The sequence below is a fragment of the Lepisma saccharinum genome, chromosome 3, assembly GCF_977018435.1.
Source record: "Lepisma saccharinum chromosome 3, izLepSacc3.1, whole genome shotgun sequence".
Taxonomy (NCBI): domain Eukaryota; kingdom Metazoa; phylum Arthropoda; class Insecta; order Zygentoma; family Lepismatidae; genus Lepisma; species Lepisma saccharinum.
In genome coordinates, this window is record NC_139231.1 from 90,584,704 (window position 1) to 90,594,433 (window position 9,730).

Sequence of the window (9,730 nt, forward strand, 5' to 3'; positions counted from 1 at the left end):
AGTTTTATGTTATGAGACACTTTGTTGTAGAATATTTTTACATGATTGTTTTGAGATATTGAGTGTCTGCTGTTTTACTTGTAATTATTTTCCTTCTTGTGTTGTGTATTTGACTATATTTTGTCCAAGTTCGTAGTATTTAGAATAATTGTTATTGACTTGTAGATGTAGGGAGTAATAATCCTTTGCAAGATGCTCTATACTTTAGTCTGAACATTATTCTTAGTGTTCACTTTTGAAGCCTTAGTATTCTGGTAGTATTATTAATGTAGAGGTAAATTAGGCTGAAATGTAGGCATTTTTCTGATACATTATACTCACTTAGTTGTTTCAGCACGTAGAAGTTGCATGATGATTTACTGCTGATGATGTTAATTTGCTCTTCTTATGTACTACGTATGATGTAGCTTACTTGAGTAATTGGAATTTTCTACTGAAAAAAGGATTGCTTGTCTATTTTATTCCTATGTTGTTGAGTTTGTCCATAAGCAAGCCATGTTTTTACTCTATCCTATGCCTTGGAAGAATCTAGATATATTGTGTTTGCAGTTTTATGTTTCTCTAAGGTTTCAGCTATGTAGATTTTTAAACTGTGCTATGGGTGTGACTATTGATTTCTCTTTCTGGATGCCATGTTGGTTTCTGTGTATTCCTCTTGCTGCTTGAATTTGACTTAGGTTGTTTGCTTTTTTTCTTATTTTTTTGAATTTTAATTTTTTAATTTTACATTAACTAACATATTTTACTTTAACAACAAAATAATTTACTCTAGTAAAAAAGAAAACTTCTACTAACAAAAATGTACTATTATAACTTTTAATTTTAGAAAATTGTATTTTTAAAGCTTTAACTTTGAAAAATTGATGTTTAATTACTTTAATTTTACATTAACTAACAAATTTTACATTAACAACAAAATAATTTGCCCTAGTATAAAAACTTCTGCTAACAAAAATATACTATTATAACTTTTGATTTTAGAAAATTGTATTTTTAAAATTTTAACTTGGAAAAATTGAATTTTAACACACTTTGACTTTAACAATGTACTTTGATTTTTTATGTAAAAGAATATTTAAAAAATAAGAAAAAAAGCAAACAACCTAAGTCAAATTCAAGCAGCAAGAGGAATACACAGAAACCAACATGGCATCCAGAAAGAGAAATCAATAGTCACACCCATAGCACAGTTTAAAAATCTACATAGCTGAAACCTTAGAGAAACATAAAACTGCAAACACAATATATCTAGATTCTTCCAAGGCATAGGATAGAGTAAAAACATGGCTTGCTTATGGACAAACTCAACAACATAGGAATAAAATAGACAAGCAATCCTTTTTTCAGTAGAAAATTCCAATTACTCAAGTAAGCTACATCATACGTAGTACATAAGAAGAGCAAATTAACATCATCAGCAGTAAATCATCATGCAACTTCTACCTGCTGAAACAACTAAGTGAGTATAATGTATCAGAAAAATGCCTACATTTCAGCCTAATTTACCTCTACATTAATAATACTACCAGAATACTAAGGCTTCAAAAGTGAACACTAAGAATAATGTTCAGACTAAAGTATAGAGCATCTTGCAAAGGATTATTACTCCCTACATCTACAAGTCAATAACAATTATTCTAAATACTACGAACTTGGACAAAATATAGTCAAATACACAACACAAGAAGGAAAATAATTACAAGTAAAACAGCAGACACTCAATATCTCAAAACAATCATGTAAAAATATTCTACAACAAAGTGTCTCATAACATAAAACTGCTAAGTCCCCACAACATATACAAATACAATCAATAAAAACTACTTGAAAAGGGAAAACTGACTACAGTCTCACAGACTTGATGAAAAATAACAGCAAAACTTAGAAGCATGCACAGTCAATAGTGCTCAATTTGCATACAGTTCACATGAAAATGTTCAAAACAGTCTCCCAGCTCAGTTCTCATCTATACTTGGACAACAAAATCCTGCAACAAATTCTCAGAAATCCTACCTTTCCTACCCTTGCTTAAATAGCTAAAGTGCAATCTTCATACTAAAATATTGAAAAAAGGCATATCTATTTACATAAAAGTGTGTACACATGTGTTTGTCTGCGTGTACTCTTAGATAAATTGATAAAAAAGCAATATAGTTATAAATCAAAGACTATAACTAATAATATTAATTTCAAAATAAGCTGATAGAAAAAATATAATAACTACAGTATAAGCTTTTAATTTTTGTTAATTACAAAAATAAAAGTTAAATACAGTAAATAAACTTGGTCCCTTACATTGAAAAAGGAACATAAATTGAGAGTATTTGAAAATAAAATCCTTAGGAAAATATTTGGGCCTTAAACAGATGAGGAGGCAGATGCATGGAGAAGATTACATAAATTAGAAGTACATAATTTGTATTCATGTCCAGATATTATTAGAATAATTAAATCAAGAAGACTTAGGTGTGTAGATCATGTGGTACAAATGGGAAAGGAAAGAAGAGTATACAGGATTCTTGTTGGGAAACCTGATGGTAAAAGACCAATAGGAAGACCAAAACAAAGATGGAGGGATAATGTAGAGCTGGACCTAAAGGAAATTGGTAGGGAAGGAAAGGAGTATATAGATCTTGCTTAGGACAGAAACAGATGAGAGGCATGTGTTGCTGCACCCATGAACCTTCGGGTTTAAGAAGGCTAGAGAGTTAGTTAGTTATACATTAAATAAGCATAATATTTGGATTGTAAGTAGAGAATATAACAAATGTACAAAGCATTGTGCGAAAACTATGTCAACTTTCCATTATAAGCAGAAAATTAAACCAGTTTGCCTTAGAAATACATTTTAAGAATAGCACAAAATAGCATGCATAATAGAAAATTAAGAAAACTTTCTGATGCATAAAAGTACTGACTAGTGCTGAATGAATCAATTACTGTAAAATATTATTCTCTGATTCAAGTGATTTAACTGTAAACATTATCTTTTGTGTGTAAAATATAATTGTTAGTTGCACTGATAAGTACAAATATTAACTTTATACGCCTTCAAACACTCTAAATAACATAACTTTGATATATAAATTAGTAACAATTTGTTAAAAATTAAGTTAAACCGTAGTATTGTTTTCTTAAATAAATATAAAGTAGTAAAAATACTAAACAAATAATTCCTTCTTTTGCTATTTAAAGGATGTCAAACAGTGTAAACCAGTTGTTAGTGGCTAAATAACATAAAATTTGAAGGCAGTAACAATATTTTTTTAAAATACTGTTTTTTTTACCTAACTTTGTGAATTAAATACTAGTACATTTTGTCAAATTATAAATAAAATATACCTATTTCTTTGGTATTAGTACTAAAGTGAAGAAAATGTTACTAAAACTTGGCTAGTACAGTAAATCTGAGAGTTTTAGCTTTATTTGTCCGTAACTGGATATAATTGTAACTTGTTAATCTCGCCAAACACATTCTTTACCTCAATTTTGGATTTTGGAAGCTAGCTGAACTTTAGCGTTTCGAATTACATATAGTGAAGGCCTCTATAGTGGAAAAATACACCCAGTCTGTAAAAATTTAGAAATGTTGTCTCCTTCTCTGTCGAACCAGACCAAAAGTGTTCTCAAATGTTTCAATATATTTCTTAACATAACTAACTTTTCAAGAAAAAAATACCTTGTGCCCAGATAGCTTAGTTGGTATAGCATTAGGCTTTTAACCTATCTGTCCAGGGTTCGAGTCCCTGTCTGGGCGATTACAATTTTTAAATTTTGTCATCGGATCTTTAGCAGAATGGATATAAAATATGTTTACAGTCTAACAGATTATTATTTATCTAAAATTTTGCAAATAAGCTTTTAAATTTCTCAAATATCAGCATCTTTAGCTAACAGTACAGCATAACCAGTATTATTATAATAGAAATGTTCTGGTGGTAGAACCTACACCTACTGTAATATCTCTGTGGTATTAACTTACATGCAGCCCATAACTTTTGGGACTGTTTCTCCTCCGTTACATTTCCTCGCCATTTACCCTTACCGTCGCGATTAGCCTCAGAAGCAAAAAAAGCGAAATCTTATATTTGTTCTTTTTATATCTCTGAAACCACCTATACGATAGAACTACATTTAATGAATTTTGCAGTCTTCCTGTTTGATCTGTTAAATAAGCCAGTCAATAAAAATATACTTACATAGAATAATCTGTTTTTCAGATACTTTAATCTGGTAATCTGCTCTTGCGTACTTCCTCAGAAATATAGTTCTTGCCACATTTATATAAATCGAAGTGTAGTTAGAGTTGACCTGTAAGTACTTCTGGTACATGTAGTTACTTGAAAAAGCAAATATTGGGTGTATAAAAGGTAGCATTCTTGTGAAACAGTAAAAAATCAACCTCATTTCCTCGTAGCATTAGCTGTAAATGCTTCTTGCAGGTTAACAAAGCTCTGGCGTCTGGTCCTACGTCACCTACAATCCTTTGTAAGGTTCGTGTTGTCCTATAAATTGTCGATATACATACTAAGTCCCTAGTTACAGCCTAAGCTTTTAGTTTCAATCTGAGGATTTCAGTGTTCAGATAGTGATTGTAGCCTCGTATAATAAACCAAATGGAAATAACCCAAGTGTTGATGCACCCAAAACACCAGTAATACTTCAAAAATACCTTGAAAAAGGCTATAAGGCTAAATTATTCTTCTAGCATAGAAAAAAAGTTTAGCAAGTGGACCTATGGTCCATATAGTCAGTCGTCTGTGAACTTCGTCTTGTCCTGTGAATTGAGAATATATTGATAAATGGTTATATATATTTAAAAAAAAAAAAACAATGTTGGTAAACGTCCAGTTGTGGACCCCTCGGTAAAGGGATTTCAGTCTTTATAGACACACAATAATTTTCGTTACACTAAAAATTTGGCCTCGTATAAAAGTAAATAGTCGAAATGATAAACATTTCGTGTACTTTATCCAGTAAGGCTTAGCTAGAAATACAATAACAGCGTTACAGACATAAAAATTAAGCAAGCTTTGATATTCTAGTAGCACATAATAAATATAAAATATCCTTTAAAATACTCTGACAAATAGTTGTGGGTTATCTGAAATGAAAATTTTCAAGCCCTCTCTCCTGCATAAATAGGCTCTAGAATTCACTAAGCCTCAAAATAATATTGGGTACATAAAATAAAAAGCAGATGGAGAGTGATGCTGATCGCATCATCTCCAAACAGCAAAAACAAAAGTATATGGATGGAGCCCTTCCTGATATATTTTGGAAACTTTACCTAGTATAAAAGTAACAAAATACTCAGCAAACTCTAAAATAAACAAACTTTCCTACGTAGCAGGCGTAACCGGACCTAAATAAATACATATAGAAATACAGAACCAAAAATAGCATAGTGGAAATCAGTAAACCCTAATAATAATAATAATAATAATAATAATAATAATAATAATAATAATATATTCTGTGGCTTACATTTTAGCTAAAAGTACTTTTTTTAGTGTTTTTGAAAAAAATTTAAATAAATACTAAACTCTAAGTTAAAAATTTGTAAATGTATATATAATACAAAACAAAATAAATAAGAATTAATACGTACCCTGCAAAAAATCAGTAAAAAAGTTGAAAACATCTCTTTGTGCATCCAAAATATAATAACAAATCCTTCCTGACTGGATTAAATTGTGTTATTTGAGTAATAATAAGCCTAAACTTGTAAAATAAAAGGGTAGAACTTGTCAAAACACACTTCATGTGTACAAAATATAATTCAAAACACATTTAAATTGTGTTATTTGAGTGGAAAGAAACCTAAACTTGGAAATCTCTCTCTCTCTCTCTCTCTCTCTCTCTCTCTCTCTCTCTCTCTCTGTGTGTGTGTGTGTGTGTGTGTGTGTCTTTGAGAGTCCAAAATGTAATAAAAACACGTTCAAATCGTGTTATTTGAGTAAATATTAGGCTAAACTTGTAAAATAAACAAATAAAAGTTGAGAACACACACTCTGTGTGTCGAAAATGTAACTAAAAGTCTTTCTTGAACAGATTGAATTGTGTTATTTTGGTAATAATAAGCCTAAACTTGTGAAATAAACAGATAGAAATTGAGATCACACACTCTGTGTGTCGAAAATATAACTAAAAGTCTTTCCTGAACAGATTGAATTGTGTTATTTTGGTAATAATAAGCCTAAACTTGTGAAATAAACAGATAGAAGTTGAGAACACACACTTTGTGTGTCGAAAATGTAACTAAAAGTCTTTCCTGAACAGATAGAATTGTGTTATTTGAGTAAAAAATAGGCATAAACTTGTAAATAATGAATTAAAAGTTGAAAAAAATCTCTTTGTAAATACAAAATTTAATAAAAAATGTTGCCTGATTAGTACAAATAGTGTTATTTTGGTAAAAAATTAACATAAAGTTGTAAAATAATAAGTTAAAAGTTGAAAAAATGTCTTTGTGAGTCCAAAATTTAATAAAAAATGTTAGTGATTAGTACAAATAGTGTTATTTTGGTAAAAAATTAATATAAAGTTGTAAAATAATAAGTTAAACGTTGAAAAAAATGTCTTTGTGAGTCCAAAATTTAATAAAAGTGTTGCCTGAATAGTACAAATAGTGTTATTTTGGTAAAAAATTAACTTAAAGTTGTAAAATAATAAGTTAAAAGTTGAAAAAATCTCTTTGTAAATACAAAATTTAATAAAAAATGTTGCCTGAATAGTACAAATAGTGTTATTTTGGTAAAAATTAACATAAAGTTGTAAAATAATAAGTTAAAAGTTGAAAAAATGTCTTTGTGAGTCCAAAATTTAATAAAAAATGTTGCCTGATTAGTACAAATAGTGTTATTTTGGTAAAAAATTAATATAAAGTTGTAAAATAATAAGTTAAACGTAGAAAAAATGTCTTTGTGAGTCCAAAATTTAATAAAAAATATTGCCTGAATAGTACAAATAGTGTTATTTAGGTAAAAAATTAACATAAAGTTGTAAAATAATAAGTTAAAAAGTTGTAAAAATATCTTTGCGAGTCCAAAATTTAATAAAAAATGTTGCCTGAATAGTACAAATAGTGTTATTTTTGTAAAAATAAGGATAAGCTGTGAAAATGTTTGACATAAAGTCAAAGTTTGGTAAAAAATAAACTCAAAATTAAGTTAAATAGCACACAGTAACATACATTTACTACCTAAATCAATAATCAAAAGGTCCTAGGTTCGTTACCCCGTGATAAAAGCAAATGGTGAAAACTGTAGGCCCCGTCCCTAATAGCTCTCCCTTCTTCATAGTACAGATAAAAAAAAACCTGCGCTAAAGCGTCCTGTGCCTTGAAGGCAAACCTGAACGGAATATTAATTGGCGGCGGAAACCGATTCTACAAGCGACGCATAGCTTCAGAGATTTGACCATTGCTGTGCATTCCAGACATCCTTTGTTGTCTGGTTGAATCCCTCCCCTGCCTTACTACAGTATTGCATAGCTTTCCCCTGTTCTTGCGTACTGGTTAACCTTGAAAAAACCGGTTCTGAAAACTACCGACGCGTTCTCTGATTGGTCAATCAGATTCTTCCTTTGTTCTGACGTTCTGACGTCATTTGACCTTGACCGCTCTTCCCCCAAATTCCTTTCTCGTCTACCCTCAGCGCGGAGCGCGGAGTTCACCGTCTTCTGTCTAGCGTGTTGCACCACCGTGTTTCATAATATAATGCAATTATTACATAGTACTAATTAATAATATTACATATCGCGGGTTCGAGTACCGGGACCGTCTTCTTTCGTACCATTACCACCGTTCATAGCGGTTCATAAACCATAGAAAACTTATTTTCAATATTATAAACATTAATATTATCGATTTATACATTACATACTTTGCAGTAATGAATATAAAACCATATGCATAGCGTTTAGTACCTCTAATTAACTTCTATATACATATTTTTCATAAAATAAATAATTATATATTCATAAAAAGTTATAAACATGCAAATACATAAATGTAAAGTATTCTAAGTACATGCTAATTTATTCATATTATGCAAATTAGTTCTTAATTACGTGCAAATTAATTAACACCCGTGCAAATTAGTTCTAAGTACGTGCAAATAAAGGACCACCCACGAAGAAAACAGACGTTGGCGGGGATACCATCTACTGTGGCGTTCTAACTTTTCACTCCCAAAACCCGTATACACTGGTATGGAACTGCAACGGCAGATAATAACATGCCAACATGTTAAACCGCTACAATTGCACCATAACACTCCTCCTGAAGCAGTATTATTATTTCCTCTCTGAGATCGGCGACAGTCGGTTGCCTTTGTTGTACATTTACAAAGGATGCCGGCTTCCACAACAATAACAAGTACATATACTGCCACTAGACGATAAGCTGCGCGGCGTTTTCTTTTGTTATGAACCAGGGCCGGCGCTAGTCATTTTGCCTCCCTGGGAGGTGGCGGCAGATGCCGCTCTATTTCGACCCCCCCCCCCCGGTCATTACGCAGCAACGGAAAATTGAAAATCAATATATTCCTAACTAAAACATCAAAATATAAAATAAATAATGAGACTTCTTATGCTATTTCAATACTATTCAGCGCAAAAGAATATCTCACTCGATCACAGTTTTCAATAGGCTTATTTTTTTCTTCTCTTCAAATTTTGCCGCTCTGGGCGATGGGACGGTTCGCCCTCCCCTTCCGCCGGCCCTGCTATGAACTTGGTCACCCATCAAAGCATGGCAATTTTAACACAGAAAACAATATGTATCGCATTAAGCAGCAAAAATTACAGCCTCCTCTATGCAATTTCTACAAGAACACGTGCCGGAACCAGAGTTGAAATGATGTTGGAGCCACATAATTTATTTATTTTGAATAATTCCAAAATTATGAAATATGAACAATTTGTTGCTGCTGTTCGCTGCTCTCTTGCCAAAATGCTTTATTGGGATGCTAACACCATGACTGGCTTCCTCCTTCATGAACTCGTGCACGTTGCTTAGAATTTCCCGAGCTTGGCTATGCAAGGTTTTTGATTTCAACTTCGACAGAACTGGAGGCATTATGGAATTTAACGTTCATTAGCAAACACACACTTTTACATACACACACGCAATACACGCACACAACGTCAAACCGGTCAAATACTTAGTATAAAATAAAAATATGGTGCTTCCAATCCAACAAAACTCACCGCCACTTTACCTGCCTTTTCCCCTTCCGTGACAGTAATAGTGCTTCATTATTACAGTTGGCAACACTAGTTACTAGCTAGCCAATGAACATGCACTGCATAAAAGAAGCAAGCACTACGCCGTGCTATATTGCCACATTAGCGTCCCTACCGAACGGTGGGAACCGCGAGCTGGAGCGCTATTCAATTGTTTTCAATGATGTTTGCGCGAGTGTGTCCAGGAATGGAATGACAATGTGGCAACAATAGCGAAGGTTTTCGAGCAGGGTAGAACACATGATGCTAAGAGAGAGGGAGACGAAACGAAAATTCATTTCTACGCAACGGCAAATTTACGTGTGTGGCACTCTACAACACATTGCCAAAAACAATTGCCTAAAGAAAGGTTTACGTGCTGCCATCTATGATCTGCTTTACGTAAGTTGCCTCCAGATGTTTCACCTGTGTCAGCAAAGCTTTCAAACATGTCTCTACTTTCGGAACAAAACATTACGAAAGTACAAATTCCGAAAAATTA